The following is a 16,228-nucleotide window of genomic DNA, read 5'->3' as shown; positions in this document are numbered from 1 at the left end:
AACTCTGCCGCCCAGTCTACACCCGGCTGACCCAGGAAGCCCGGGGAGGTTTAGCAACTTGCCCCTCAAACGGGAGGCAAATCCCATTCCCGCCCACCAGCCAGCCTAGAGGCTGGCACAGCAAGTCCACAAATGCATCCACAATGACCCCTGATCCCTTATCTTCAGGGATCAACGGTGGGAAAACAGGACCAACGCCAAACACCTTGGCCTCTGGTGCGCATGGGGTTGCTGCCCGAGAAACCCCTTCAGGCTCCACAAAGGACCCCATGAAAACCAGACGCACAGAACCCTCAGGGGCAGGTGGGGTGTGGACAAGACAGGCTGGGCCTTCCTCCTCAGAGGCTGCAGAAATCAAACTGCTGTCAACAGCCAGTATCACGTTCCCTCCCCCACTACAGGCTTGGCCCTCCCTGCAGGCTTCCCTGCCTGGCAAAGGCAAGTGCCTTTCATTTCCCCCGCTAGGTGTATCTGGTCTCCCTTCACCTGCTTCCTTGGCGGGATCCCGCCTCACCTCTTCCCTCTTGGCCTCCCCAGCACCAGCCCCTCTGCCAACCTTCTGAAGGCGGGCGATGGCACCATCTCCTCCTAAACCGTGTGCCACCAAGCACATGTGGATAAAGAGGAGCTAAAATTCCAGAACAAACCAGAATAAAAATCCAAAATTGTTAGTGCGTGTGTGTATCCCCATCGCATGCTACGTTTCCTTTTTTTACCCGTGTAATAAGGCTACTGGGGGTAGACGTCGGACCCGTCAAAATCAAGGGTAAGGCGGTTTCAGAGACACCCAGTTACAAAAGTCAAACTAGCTTAGTCTTCAGCAAATCAAGACAAATGATCTCAACTTTCACTCACTGGTTTGTTCAACAAGCGTGTGCTGACTGCCTCCTATGTGCCAGCCGTGGGGAGGATGGAGGTCCCCCTGCCCTCCTGCAGCTCAGACAGGCGGGGCAGAAAGAAGAGGGGGGGACAGAGGGGACCTCCCAGGTGACACGGAAACCCAGGAGAAGGATCGGCCGGAGGGCAAGACTTTGAGGCCTGAAGGCAGACCTGTGAAAGGGCTGGAGGCGCAGGGTGGCTGGGCTCAAGGTGGGCGCTAAATTCAGAAAGGGAAGTCCCAGAGGCAGTCGGGTCTCATGCTAAGGGCAATGGAAAAGTACCCAAGGGCTGTGAGTCAGGGGTGTCAGTTCCTGTGTCTGTGTCTGTTCTAAAGAAGACAACTCGGGCTCCTGTTTGGAGCCAGGGGCAGGTGGGGTGAGGAAGTGAGACCAGTACGAAGCTGGGGTGGTCTTCCAGGAGAGCGTGGCCCAGAGTGGGAACACTGGGGTCGGGAGGGTGACCCACTCCAGACAGGTTTCGGAGGTGCCCTGGGGCTGGGGTCTGAACCGTGTGGGCTCCACGGAGCCTCCACACGCAGCAGAGCCCCAGCGCGGGGTGGGCTGGGGGTGGAGCATTCACCCCGGGGTGGACCGGGGCACCCACGTGGAGATTCTGGGGCAGAGGGAGTGGCTGGGATGGGCACCCAAGAGCTCTGCTCGGATGACCTTGAAAGAAAAAAAGCAAGTCGGCAAAACTTGCATCCCACTCACGGAACCTTGGCCTGGTGCCATCTGCCCAGCATTCAAGAATAGTTACACGTTATTTGGGACTTCCCTGGCCGTCCAGTGGTTAGGACTCTGTGCTTTCACTGCTGAGGGCCTGGGCTCGATCCCTGGTCAGGGAACTAAGATCCTGCGAGCCGTGCGGCGTGGGCAAAAAAATAAAAAAAATTACACATTATTTACCTGGCACAGAGCAAACGTCCAGAGACTGGCTAACTATGAAGACAGATCTCATTTGAAAGTAGCACGATCTCCAAGCAAAAGCTCGCTACAGGTAAATTTAAAATGTTGAAGACATTTTAAACCAACAGCTGGAATCAATTTCTCGAAAAGCTACCCAAGGTGGCTCTTAAGATTATTCCAGAACCTGAAGGTTAACTCAACCCCTCCCCCCATCAAAGCCTTGGGGTGAACACGAAGCAGGTCTTACAAAGATAAGAATTCTGCACAGCATGCATCACAGCAAATAAAATTATGTGACTGGCTACCCTTCCAATGATTTTTTAAAATTAATTAATTTTTATTTTTGGCTGCGTTGGGCCTTCATTGCTGTGCGCGGGTTTTCTCTAGTTGCAGCGAGTGGGGGCGACTCTTCATTGCGGTGCATGGGCTTCTCATTGCGGTGGCTTCTCTTGTTGCGGAGCACGGAATCTAGGCGCGCGGGCTTCAGTAGTTGTGGCTCGCAGGCTCTAGAGTGTAGGCTCAGTAGCTGTGGCTCATGGGCTTAGTTGCTCCGTGGCATGTGGGGTCTTCCTGGACCAGGGCTCGAACCCGTGTCCCCTGCATTGGCAGGCAAATTCTTAACCACTGTGCTACGCAGGGAAGTCCCTCAATGATTTTTAAAATCTTTCAAGGGCTTTGTGCAGAAGAGGAAGGGATTATTAATGGCAGTAGACTAAATGTAGTGTTTGTAGTCAATTCTCTCCAAAGGTATGTGTCCAGTGTTTGCTCGGGGAGCTAACCTCTGCCGGGCAGGGGCACACAGACAAGGATATTTACAGCCTCCGTTTCTGGAGGCCTTTATCAGAACTCTCTGAAAAATAGATAATTAATAAGAGCCTATACTGTATAGCACAGGGAACTCTACTCAATACTCTGTAATGACCTACATGGGAAAAGAATCTAAAAGAGTGGATATATGTCTATGTATAACTGATTCACTTTGCTGTACAGCAGAAACTAACACAACATTGTAAATCAACTGTACTCCAATAAGAATTTTATTTTTTTAAATTAATTTTTTTTTTTGGTCACACCATGTGGCATCTGGGATCTTAGTTCCCCCACCAAGGATCAAACCCGTGCCCCCTACAGTGCAAGCATGGAGTCTTAAGCACTGGACTGCCAGGAAAGTCCCTAAAAATTATTTTTTAAAAAAACGAAAACACTCTAAATTTAACTAGTGATTTGCTTGTTTTGATTGGTTCAGACTAAAAACCAAATAGAAGAGTCTTAAGTGCCCTCCAGGTGGACAATTTGTTTTTCTAGTTTTGCAGGAGCCAGGATGACTATCGTGAGCCGGCCTCCCCCGATTTGAGCCAGAAGCAGGAGTTAGTGAACCGGATGACAAGGGCTTGAGAAGCTCCCTCTGCAAATCTATCGAGTGAAAATTCCACCCTCGATTTTGGCATCCACAGCCTCGCACTTGCAAACATTCGGCCTTGTAATACTGCCCCCTGCAGCCACCAGGACAATGCAGAGCTTTAGCTGCAGTAAAATACCACTTCACACCCACCAGGACCGCCATCATCAAAAGGATGGGCGATAACAGGCGCTGGAGAGGATGTGGCCGGGATGTCAGATGGCATAGCCCCTTTGGAAAAGTCTGGCAGCTCCTCAAACGGTCAAATGTGGAGTTACCACACGACCCAGCAATTCCGCTCCTAGGCTCATGCTCATGAAAACGTGTGTCTGCACACAAACCTGTACATGATGTTCACGGCGACATTATTCATAATAACCAAAAAGTGGAAGCAGCCCAAACACCCTCCCACTGATGAACGGGGGTAAACAAAATACGCACTATCCATACAACAGGATGCTATTCACAGGCAATACGAAGGGATGAAGCACTGACACACACCACCGCACGGGTGAACCTTGAAAACATGATGCTGAGTGAAGGCAGCCAGACACAGATGGCCACGTACTGTACGATTCCAGCTATGGGAAATGTCCAGAACAGGCACATCCACAGAGACAGAAAGTAGTGGTTGCCTAGGGCCGGGGAGGGGGGGGAGGGGGGGTTAAGGAGAGGAGGGTGTGATGAAATGTCCCAAAATTGATGGGGGTCACAGCTGCACATACGTGTGAATATACGAAAATCACTGACGTGTACACTTGAGGTGGGTGGATGGTATAGGATGCGAATGATCTCCCAATAAAGCTGTCACAAAAACACCGCTGTCTCATGAAACAGAAGTGTTACCTATTTAACACTCATGCATCTAAACCTTCTCTCCTCAGACATGTAATTCAGGTGGGCGGGCGGGCGGGTGGGTGCATTACTACTCCTTTCCCCCGATGTGGCCCTATTTCTGCATTCACGCTAAGGACCCCTTTAAACAATTGTTACTTCATAACCTTAAGAATTACTATTAAATACTTTCAGGTGTCACGTGATATGGTGGTTATTTTCTAAAAGAGCTGCTGTCTTTTTTTTACTGTCAAATCACCAACTTTATTTGTGATTCAAATTAAATTCTATGCATTGCTTCACCAATACACATGGAAATATAAATATATGGTGTATTGTATGTTATCATTCATCAGGATGAGACTTTTTGCAGGTGCCTGAAAACAACTGTTTCAAATATCATATGCACAGACTTTACAATCAAAGTTAGAAAACTATTTTCTAATTGAATGGTAAGAGCTGCTATCTTTTGGCGATACATACTGAAATATTTACCAATGCACTTTTATCTTTTATCATGTTGGGATTTGCTTCAAAACCACTGGGGGTGCGGAAAGGATGGACGGGGGTAGGAACTGCCATATGTGAGAACTGGTGAAGTTGGGCTGTGACCAAGTGAGAATCCTTATGCCTGTGCTTCTTTTTCTTTTTCTTTTTCTTTTTTGGCGGGGTGGGGGGGGCGGGCATGCCACATGGCTTGCGGGATATCTTAGTTCCCTGACTAGGGATCGAACCCGTGCGCCCTGTAGTGGAAGCACAGAGTCCTAACCACTGGACCGCCAGGGAATTCTTGCCTGTGTCTCTTCTCTACGTTTGTCATCTGCTCTAATCATTGCTCAAAATTTGTTTAAGGAAATAAAACACGTGTCCACTGCAGCCGGTGCTAAATCTCACACCCAGAGACCAACTTTCAAAGCTCCCCAGACACAACAGGGAAATAGCTGCTCACCCACCCAACCACACCTGCAGAAACAACAAGAAAGGAAGGGCGAGGCTGCCTGTGGGGTCACTGCGCCCCCTGCCCTGGGGCACCCTCGCAGGTCATACCCCCAGCTCCTACCTTCCACCCAACCCAGGTGGGTGTGGGTGCAGCCTGAACGCTCCCACCTTGGAGTCGCCCCGAAGCAGCAGCTGGAGTAACTGATGAAGACACAGCTACCATCATTTCCCAAAGGCTGACCGCGGCCGCTGGAAATGAAGCATCTCCCCTGGGTCGCTCGCCCAGAGGGTTCCTAACATCTCTAGAAAGGGGGACCTTTTTCTGCACATGTAAACACACAGGAAAGGTCCGTGGATAAAGCCTTTCAAACCTCTTCTCCCTCCCTTTGGCCCTGAGGGGGGGAGGGCTCCAGACCAGAGTCTGAAAACCACCACGAGGAGGGTGCGAACCTTGCCAACAGAGAGCCAAGCCGTTCCTCTGGGTGTTTCCCTGCAGCCAATCAGGTCAGCAGCCCCGCAGAGTTGGCACAAGCGCCTGGAGCTGAAGGGCCACTGCTGACGGATGGCCTCCCCACTGCTGGCAAATCTCTCCTTGAAACACCTCCAACCGCCTGCCACGCCGGGAGAGGCCAGACCTGCTCCAGGTGCAAGGAGGCACGCCAGTAATAAACTCATGGAAAATCGGGAATTATGAGGACCGCAAAAGAGCCCCAGTGAACTTTACTGTATTAATACAGCAGGATGTTTTCTGTCTTACAGCAGGAGATACTGCCAACGCACGAGAGCAAGGAATCACACCTACATATCCCCTCCCGGAAGAAACAGATACTAATACTTTGCCATGTGGACCGGAGACTGCCCTGTCCCCAACTCTCCCTTCCCGGCCCGCATCCCTGGAGCCCCGAGGCGCACCAGCCCAGGCTGGCACGGCTGTCCTGTCACCGTCAGCGCCGCTGGGAACCTCAACACATCAGGAGAGGAAGGGCCCTGGGGCCAGCTGGCAGGCTGGGGCCCGTGTCTGGATCTGGGCCACTTACCCTGGACAGCCTCTTCTCTGCATCCCTTCCACCTTCCAGGGTGAAGGCAAAGGGCACGCTAGGGGACTTCCCTGGCCCGTCCAGTGGTTAAGACTCCACGCTTCCACTGCAGGGGGCGCGGGTTCCATCCCGCGTGCTGCGCGGCACAGCAACAAAAAAAAAAAAAAAAAAAAAGGGTACGGCAGGGCCCCAAGGGCCAGGCGAGCGGGCGGCACCCCCTTCCCGGCTTCCCTGGGCTGGCGCGGGCTCTGCCGTGCCCACACACGGTGTGCAGCTAAACCCTGAGTGTCCACGCGCTGGCCCCCTCTCCAGCTTCCTCTCCCTTCCAGGTAAGGTCACCAGGTGCATAGACTGCTTTACCAGTGCATCTGCTGAGGGTCCTATTCCAGCCCCTCTGCACCCAGGATTCAGCCACCCACAAGGCCCCGCCCAGGGCTTTGCCTTGTATCTGTGCACATGAGTCTCTCTCCAAACTCATCTACACTGATGCCAAAACCAAGTCAACTGAAGACCCATCTTGCATCTTTCCCATATCCTCCCGGCCAACTCTCTCCTTGAAACACCTCCAATCGCCTGCCATGCCGGGGCACGGATGGGCTAGGGCAGTCCTCACTCCATCCCTCACCCCATGCTGGCCAGCACCAGAACCTGCTGTTCTAGGAAGGTATGCTGCCCCTCTCCCCCAGTACCACTCCACCTGGGTGGAGAGCCGTGGCTTCCCCAGGGACCCACCCACAGGACGGGCACCTGTGCCCTGGATTCTCGGGAGGATGGAGAAGAAAACACACCAACTGTCTCCACTTCTGCACTCGGTTGTTCTCGCAAATCATCACTGGGCAGCTACCAGAGGCCCTTGGACAAGAATTCTGAACTGGAGGGAACAGGGGGACAGTGGAAGAACCTTCTGGAAGCACAGGCTGGCTGCTCCTCCCTGCTGAAGGTCTGGCTAGGTGGTGGGAGAAGGCCCCTTGGGAACTGTTCTTGATGTGAGGCCACCTCCTGGGGACTGTTCTTGATGTGAGGCCACCTCCTAGGGACTGTTCTTGATGTGAGGCCACCTCCTGCAGTGCTCCGCCAGACCAGCTCGGGGTTGTAAACTGGAGGTGGCCGCTGGTGGCAGCAACCCCCCAGCTGCGGGGAGACATCTAGAAATTGATCCAACATGCTGAAAACAAAGCCCTCTCTGTGTGTGTGTCGGCCGTGGGGCTACGGCCCCGTTTATTTCCCCTGGGAGGACAGAAATCACTTCTGGCCGCATCAGGTGGAGAGTGCCCACCTGGAGCCCCACCTGATGGTGATCGTGCACAAACCTCCCGGCCCGGGACACACCTGGGCGCTGCTGCCCGACCTCCCCCCCCACCCCCGGCCCAGCTGAACGTGATGGGAACCATGCGATGGTGCCGCCTTAGAAACCAGGAGGGCCACTAAAGGAGGGAGACAGTCACCAAGGTCTGTGCCAGAGCACTTAAGCACCTTATGCTAATCTGCTCCAGGAAAAACACCGAGATCCAGAATAAGACACTCCGGTTGAGAATGACGACCTATTTATTGCAGTTTTTTAAATTCACACTTCTGGTCTTGAATTACGCCGCTATTCCCGAGACCCTCCCAAGCTCAGTCTCCTGGTCACCTCCTCTTTGGCCAGGCCCACTGGTCATGCCCTGTGGCCTGTGAACTCCAACTCATAGCTGGGATGCCTTCTGACCTTTTTCGACTTCCCTTTTCCTGCTTCACACCTACCTTACAGCTCCCCTGGCCCGGGTGCCTGCCTTGGAATGCACACTCCGGAAACACAGGAATTCTACCAGTTACATTTAGCAATTTCAGCTGCACTTGCTGGCGAATGACTTTCACCTGTCAGTTATTCGTTTAATCTCCCAACATAAGCTGTAAAGCTCCCCAGGACACGAATCCTTGTTGAATTCTCTGAACAAACCATGAGCCCACAGACAGTTCTCCAACAGTGAATGTGAAGTGAACAATTTGGGGGGGAAATGCTGCAACATCTCACTCAATCTTGGTAAGACTACCTTCATTTTAACAGCCCAATGCCACCCTCTAACTCCCTGGCCAATAAATTGGTCTGTACTTTGTCAAATGTGTTCACTTTGCCGTCTTTCTCCACAACCAATTCCTTTTAACAAAAGCCTTTAACCTCAGAGGTCAGTGGCCGGCAAATCGTTAACAATGGTCATGTAATCAAGAAGTCATCCATAACGACTTCCCTGGTGGCGCAGTGGTTAAGAATCCGCCTGCCAATGCAGGGGACACGGGTTCAAGCCCTGGTCCGGGAAGATCCCCCATGCCACGGAGCAACTAAGCGCATGCGCCACAACTACTGAGCCCGCGTACCACAACTACTGAAGCCCACGCGCCAAGAGCCTGTGCTCCACACAACGAGAAGCACCGCAATGAGAAGCCCGCGTACTTCAGCGAAGAGCAGACCCCGCTCGCCGCAACTAGAGAAAGCCCACACGCAGCAACGAAGACCCAATGCGGCCAAACATAAATAAATAAATTGATTAATTTTTAAAAAGTCATCCATAAGACATCCTGTTTCCCTCAAGGGCATCTGGCCTCCTTCAGAGCCGTCCTCCTCCACCGCCCCCCCACCCCAGGTTCTGCAACAGGCAGCAGGAAAGGAGGTGAAAGGTCACCCAATGGAAAGTGCAGGGCCAGACTTCAAAACAGGCCTGGGGAAAATCCAGGTGTGAAAATCACCTCTATAATATAAAACAAACAATAAAAACTTGCCGTGTGACAGCAGGTTTCCAAGAAAACGGTCTTTACGGCATATAATAATATAATATGTAATAAATTACGTGTTGTCAGAAGCCTTTCAAAACAGTCATGAAATTAACAGATAAGGAGAGAAGTAAGTAGTAGGTAGGTAAATAGATAGGTAAGGCACACGGATTAATTTTTGTGCTTTTAACAATGAATATACAAAATATTCTTCCTACCAAAGTCTTTGGCATATGCCAGACAATGTGATCCGTATTTTACCTGCATTAACCCATTTAATTCTGACTGGAACTCTAGGAATTGGTTACTATTGCTATTCCCATTTACAAATGAGAAGACCGAGGCTTGCATGTCAAGAAACTTGCCCAAGGTCACAGCTAGCAAACAGCAGAGCTAGGAATCAGACCCAGGTCCAGCTCCAAAACTCATGTTCTTACCTACCAAGTTAGGTGGTAAGTACTCCACACAAAGTTCTACTTAAGATTCCTAACGTTACAACACGGATATAAAATTAGGTCACTCTGTCGTAACCAAAATGATGTGATTGCAACCAGCAGTAAAACTACAGTAACTACAAATACAGCGGGTGCCAACTCTAAAATTATTCCCATGTTCCAGTATTTCCAGTATTCCCACTAGAATTGCACAGTTCACAGGCCCACAGGAGCGGACCCTGCCTTCTATTAAAATCCACCTCATCTAGAGGCAAACAGCTGAGCTGGAAATCCTCTGAGAAAAGGTCACCCACAGGAAGCGACAGCTTAGCGCAGCACGAGTGCCAGGCAGGGTCTCCAGGAGCACAGCCTGTATCCCTCATCAGAGTGAGGTTGGATGACACTTGCGCTGCCACCCCTGGTAAACCTCCTGTGAGAAGCCAGTGCAGGCAAAGGATCTGCAGCAGCATCTTTAGCGGGGGGCAGGGCAATTATCTTACCATCCACCACATATTCTTCCATGGTCTCGGTGACGAACGCCTGGGAGGCTTCAGCTAACAAAGCTGATTCTGCCCCCCAGAACTGGCTCCAACTTGGGGAAACCATGTTCCTGCCATACTTGACAACCAAGGTGGTACCCAGGTTTACCTCAGCACTGCCACCAGAAGCAGCACATCAAGGAAAGTACCAGGAAGGTTCTGGAAAGGCTTCACCAGCCCAGGGGTTCATGTGTCTTCTCAGGTTCCTTTTTGCTCTTTAGTATTTAGTATTCCTGCCATTTTGCTGCTAATGAGGGTGAGAGGTTAGATGCAGGCAAAAGTTAGCAGTAACCGGAAGAAAAAAAATAAAAGGGCTCCTCTCCACTAGAGTGCGGGCACCCCACCTCTCTGCACACCACGGGCCAGTCCTTATTTCCTTGGAGACATGATCCTCTGTAATTGTGCTCTTGTGTTCGTTCAGCAAGTGTGTACACAAACAAATACAAATTATTCCTTCCCTAATCTGACAGAGGCATCTTAGAAGCAAGAACATGAGACTCAAGAGCTCACTTTAAATTTTGGGGAGGGCTTCGTGCACAGCCAAGGTGCAGGAACTTTCATTTATGAATGGCTACATCTTGAATTGATGACAGAGCACTGAATAGCCGCGTTAAACTGGCCACACGGTTCATTTCTCGCAGTGACATATATCATAATAAACCGTTCACCTTTACAGGGTAAAGATGCTGAGTCAAGGCAGGTTATAGGGGAAACCTGAATCATTATCCCTTTTTCTATGGCTCTTGAAAAACAACAGCTTCTGCCTACTGAGGCACTGTAAAAATAAAGCAAATTCAAAGGTAACACTTATACGGTGCCGTGTCAACAAGTAATGGTTAATCAGTTAAATGCAGAGAAATGTGATTTCACCAAGAAAAAGAATTGGGTGAAGGTCATCGAGGGTCACATTTTTATAAAGAAAATACAGAATGTCTTGGGGACGTCCCTGGTGGTCCAGTGGTTAAGACTCCGCGCTTTCACTGCAGGGGGCGCGGGTTCAATCCGTGATCGGGAACTAAGAGCCCGCATGCTGTGCTGAGCGGCCAAAAAAAAGAAAAAAGAGACAAAATACAGGATGTCCTGGCAGGCGTAACCTGCCAAGACAATTGTCTAACCCAATTATCTGCACTACGTCTTCAGGTGTTCTTCTCTGTATGCCCACCCAGAAGGGCCCCCTCCAGCCTGGCCAACATCAGGACAATGGCCTGAGCGAGAACGGCTGGGAGAGGCATGCGTCCACCCAAGAGAAGTCCCCGAACCTCTCCTCGCCACCAGGGTGTGGTTCCCTTACACGTCCCTAAAACCTTGCGGGCAGTGCCCCGTATTTCCCATGCACGTGCTGCTCCTTTGCGCCCAGAAGTACAATTGAACTGGTCAAACCACACGTTACAATTTGGGGACTGCAGAAGGCAGCCCTATCCATAAAACCTGCCTGCGAGGCTTTCCTGGTGGCGCAGTAGTTAAGAATCCGCCTGCCAACGCCGGGGACACGGGTTCGTGCCCTGGTCCTGGAAGATTCCCACATGCCGCGGAGCAACTGAGCCCGTGAGCCACAACTACTGAGGCTGCGTGCCACAACTACTGAGCCTGCATGCCTAGAGCCCGTGCTCCGCAACAAAAGAAGCCACCGCAATGAGAAGCCCGCGCACAGCAACTAAGAGTAGCCCCCTCTCACTGCAACTAGAGATGGCTCGCAAGCAGCAACAGAGACCCAAGGCAGCCAAAAATAAAACCAATAAAATAAATAAATTTAAAAAATACCCCCCCCGCTCACTACAGCTAGAGAAAAGCCCGCGTGCAGCAATGAAGACCCAATGCAGCCAAAAAAAAAAAAAAAAAAAGCCCTGCCTGCGGCTATGGTATTATTTGCTGGAAGCTGTATTCATTTCACACCCTCAAAGCTACTCTCACACCTGGCCTCTTTTGGATCCTCATAAAACCCCTGTGAGACAGGATGACAGGTGCCAGATGCACCGCCTTAGAGATGAGGAAGTGGAAACCCAGAAACACACACAGCTGATTCAATGTCACATTCACTGGGCCCTGGGCTGGGGGAGGTGCCAACACCCAGGTCCTCTGCCTGCACAGTGGTCTGGGAAGCAGCCTGTCAGCGGGAGGGGGCACACGTTTTGGAGAACACAGATCCGGGTTCAAATTCCAGGTCTGCCACTTACGTGTGTGTGTGTGGGGGGGGGGGGCCTAGAGCACATGTCATCACCATTCGTTAAGATCTGTTTCCCATCAAAATAAAGTATGCATGTTACCCATAACTCACATTAGGTCTCCAATGCAGGAACACGCTCTGTACCTTCCCAACTGCAGCCACGTGCCAGCAGCAGTCCTCCGAGAACGTGGATTTCCATCCTTCCTCTTCCCACTGTGTTTGATACCCCAGCCCAACGTCTTTGACATTTAACTTTCAGCAGCATTACTGTACCTCACTCTGCCCAACAGGGTCTGCTTGCAAAGGAGAAAGAAACCAAAACTCCATGCATTAATCTTTTTAAGGGCACGGAGAGGCCAACACTTGGGAAAATCAGTGATACATGTATACTCTTATAACAAAGTGAATCAGCTACATGTATACACATTATCCCCATATCCCCTCCCTCTTGCATCTCCCTCCCACCCTCCCTAGCTCACCCCTCTAGGTGGTCACAAAGCACCGAGGTGAGCTGATCTCTCCCCATGCGATGCAGCTGCTTCCCACTAGCTATCTAGTTTACATTTGGTAGTGTATATATGTCCATGCCACTCTCTCACTCCATCCCAGCTTACCCTCCCACCCCCGTGTCCTCAAGTCCATTCTCCACTCTGCGTCTTTATTCCTGCCTGCCCCTAGGTTCATCAGAACCATTTCGTTTTTTTTTTTTAGATTCCATATATATGTGTTGGCATTCAGTACTTGTTTTTCTCTTTCTGACGTACTTCACTCTATGACAGACTCTAGCTTTTAATACAAACTTGTCAGGGAACTAGATCCCCCATGCCGCAACTAAGACCCAGCACAGCCAAAAAAATAAGTAAATTAAAAAAAAAAAAAAAAAAGAGCCATTTAGGAAGCAGAATCTAGGATGACCCTCAGGTTCCTGGGATGGGTGAGTGAACCGCCACATGGAGTGTATGGATGATTCCTTTCCTTTTTACCTAGAGAACTCGGTGTCCCAACAATTAGCCGATAAGCCTTCGTAAGCTGAGCATAGCTACCCTATTTTCCAACTCTCCATAGTGGCCATTACCCTACTGTACGCCTGGAGAGGCACACCTCACTCAGCAGCACAATTGCTTTCAATTATTAACTTCCCTAAACATTCCTGGACATAAAAACAGCTCACATGCAAAAAAAACTAAAGGACATTCCACTGAACTGAGGCTCTCAGTCACCTAATATTTGCTTGGGGTAAAACGTGAAGTTCACAAAAGGCAGCAAAATATCAGAAATCAACAAGCAGAAAATATTCCTTGTGTTAAGTAACAGACATTTTTAAGAGTTTCCTTTAGATTATCCATATTTTTACCATGTCGTTAGGATGACCTGTTGAAGGTTGGTAGTATTATTCATATATTGCCTATTTTTATGCAACATCTTTCAAAATATAATGATATAGATTATAAATATAATTGTGTACAAATATAACGCAAAGGAAACCCCCTCAAAAAGGCTATTTTCACAGCTATTTTACTTACATATCCATGAAAGTTTGGCCTCTGCTTCCCTAATTCTTCCCAATTCTGTATTTTATAAAGCATTGGTTTGTTTCTCTGGCAGTAGGATTTGATGTTGATGGAGATTTTTTTTTAATGCCCTGTACAGCCTAGACTATTCCTACAGCTGTCAAGGAAACTTAATAGTGGTATAGCTTCTGGGGAGGGGTACCGGGTGAGGAGGCCAGCTTTGTGCTGAATTCCCACCTGCACCCCCTTCATTTTGCACCGTGTGCCTGTAGTACTTATTTTTAAAACAGAAAAGCCCTCGCAGGAAGAGCTCAAGAGGGGCTCAAGCCATTCGAAGAAAGTAGAAGTCTCGTTAAAGTAAGAGGGAGAGTCTCCGAAACACACTTGAAACACACCAGCTTGAACGACAATTTTATTCTTAAAAGCAGCAATTTTTCCGGAATTCAAAGTGCAGGCGTCCACCAGTAACTGAACTGTCAGGTCTGCCAATAATAACCATGCAGAGTGACTAAACATTTTTTCCAACAAAGGAAAAAATGCATTGGATCAAAGCGCAGAACCAGCCCCGGGCCGGAGCGGGTTAGCGTTTCCGCCTCCCACCTTCCCACCGCCTTTAGACTCCAGGCTGCAACTTTAATTGCTCGCTTGGAACGCGTCCTCACAGGCAATGCCAGCAGCTGCGGTCGGCGCGGCCCGCCCCTCCCCCCACGGGCGTCACGTGACGGCTGAGAAAAGTAGGGGAAAGGTTACCGCGAGCCCCGCCCCCGGCCTGGCGCGCCCCGGGCGTTCAGATCCTGTTCCACCGGGCCGGCCCGGAGACACCTTCCGGAGCGAGCAGGCGCGCGTCGGCGGCGCTGCCACTCCGGCGACAGCAGGCGAACTGCAGCGACTCTGGGTGGGAAGGCCGAGCCCTGCATGGTCAACTTTGGGGACAGTTAAGAGCTTGGTGTGCCCGAAGACAGCCCACACCAGAAACGCTGCGCCGTGCCCCGCGAGCCCAGAGCGCCTCCGGAAGAGGCTCACCGCGCAGCCCAAGGAACAACTAACTGTGCTTCCATGAATGGGCACGCGGAGCCAGGGTTGCGTAAGCCCGGGCCCTCACCCCAGGACTCCCCGGAGACCCAGGCTTGACCGCTCGGTGACCACGGGGGCTGGAGCTGGGGCCAAGGCCGGGCGGCAGCGACGCCAGCTTTCTTCCCTTCACCTCTGGGTTAGGCCGCTTGTTTTCAGTACAAACTCGAAAGGTTATTTCGGCCTGTGCATGACGCCAATTTCTGCCACTCTTGATACAAAGTATGTGCACTCCTTAAGATGGCTCTTTTTCTGATTCCAACAGCTGTTCAGATGGAGTTCAATGTGCAAGATCAGGTTTGGCCACACATCTTTGGAAGGAAACCGTTCATTTACATACGAAAAGCAGCCCCCGGGCACGCAGGGGCAGAACCACCCCAAACTCCGCCGAGAATTTTGCTTTCAGCTCCTATCACTTGCAACTAAACACTCCCTCGCCTCAACGATAAGCATTATCGTCTGCATTAATGTTCTCATTTATGCCACACTCACTAAGAGTCACCTTAAATAATTTGGAAAGGGGGGTGATGCTTGCTGGCATAAAAAAATAATTAAAAGACCAGTGTGTTCGGCCATTTTTTATTCATTTGGTTTGTGGTTTAGAAGGAAATAAGCATGCTTGAATATCTGGAATGCCCAGAAACCGGAAGCCTGTGTGAGAAAATGGTGTAACAAAATACACTTTTCAAAAGGTTAAACTGATTTTATTTGGTGACTTACAAAGTTAGCAGTTTCCTACTAAAATCTGCCCTTCAATATTTTGGTATCACATGGAGCACAGAGGAAACCGAAAGCAGCTCCGAGTTGGGAATATTAAGTTCTGTATTCAACCTGATTTCTCGAGATTTTTAACTCTTGGAGTTAAAAAAGTAAGATCATCTTTGTTCCGTTCGGCTTTAACGTGAGTCAACCACCGATTTACACTATAAAGACACTGATCCACAGCCTTTCCAAAATGAAAGGAACTGTCTGCTCGCCCAGGGAGTTGGGGTTAGGGGCTGCCGGAATAGGGGCCCCGGGGCCCGGGCTGCTCTACCGCCCAGACTGTGCTGTCCGGGCTCGCAGGCCAAGTTCGCCCAGGCCTGGTCACGTGAAGCGCCCACACCCTCCCACCCCCTGCAAGGCAAGCTCCCCGGCCCGGCGCGACCTTGGGCAGGCTCTCCTCGCCCACCTGCCCTAGACCGCGCGCCGCATGGGGGGATGGAGGATGCTCGCAAGAGGGGACCCAGGCCCGGCGCCTCCATTCGCATCCACCTAGGGCGCTTGGACACCTCCGGGAGTCCCAGCGCCAAGGGCGTGTCCCCACGGCTGCGCTGCGGGGGCGGGAGCCTGGAGGGGGTCGGGAGCCTGGAGGGGGTCTGCGGCGCCCTGCTGAGTCCCTAGCGTCCCTCTGGCTCCCGCTTGGGCCGGCCCGCGACCCCGGGACGGCCCCGCAGACCCAATCCACTCTCGGAGGGGGAGGGGATGGGGCGAGATAGAGGAAGGATCCGCGGCGCCCTGCCATATCCCGAGGGCTGAGCATACCTCCCGCCGTCGCGTCCTTTCCACTGCCCTACCGCGGATCCCCAGACCCAATCCACTTCGGCGAGTGGAGTGGGATGCTGGGGAAAGGGAACCGGCAGTCCCGGTGTCCCCTGGCCGGGGGCATCCTGCCAAGTCCGGAGAGTCAAGCGTCCCTCCAGCTCCCATACGGTACCTGCTCGCAAGGCCGACCGATCCTCGGGCAGACCCCGAGACCCAATCAACCCACTCCTGGGAAGTGACGGTGAGA

The 16,228-nt window shown here is 51.3% G+C and overlaps 1 protein-coding gene across 1 annotated transcript in view; it reads right to left on the bottom strand.

The window, feature by feature from the left end:
• CPT1A (carnitine palmitoyltransferase 1A) overlaps positions 1-16,228 on the bottom strand; it is a 57,034-nt gene that overhangs the window by 40,329 nt on the left and 477 nt on the right. The gene's annotated exons all lie outside the window — the stretch shown is intronic.

This window comes from Lipotes vexillifer, unplaced genomic scaffold, assembly GCF_000442215.2.
Source record: "Lipotes vexillifer unplaced genomic scaffold, Lipotes_vexillifer_v1.1 scaffold1094, whole genome shotgun sequence".
Classification (NCBI taxonomy): Eukaryota; Metazoa; Chordata; class Mammalia; order Artiodactyla; family Lipotidae; genus Lipotes; species Lipotes vexillifer.
The sequence above is the reverse complement of the archived record's forward strand: the minus strand, read 5'-3'. Positions and strand labels throughout refer to the sequence as shown.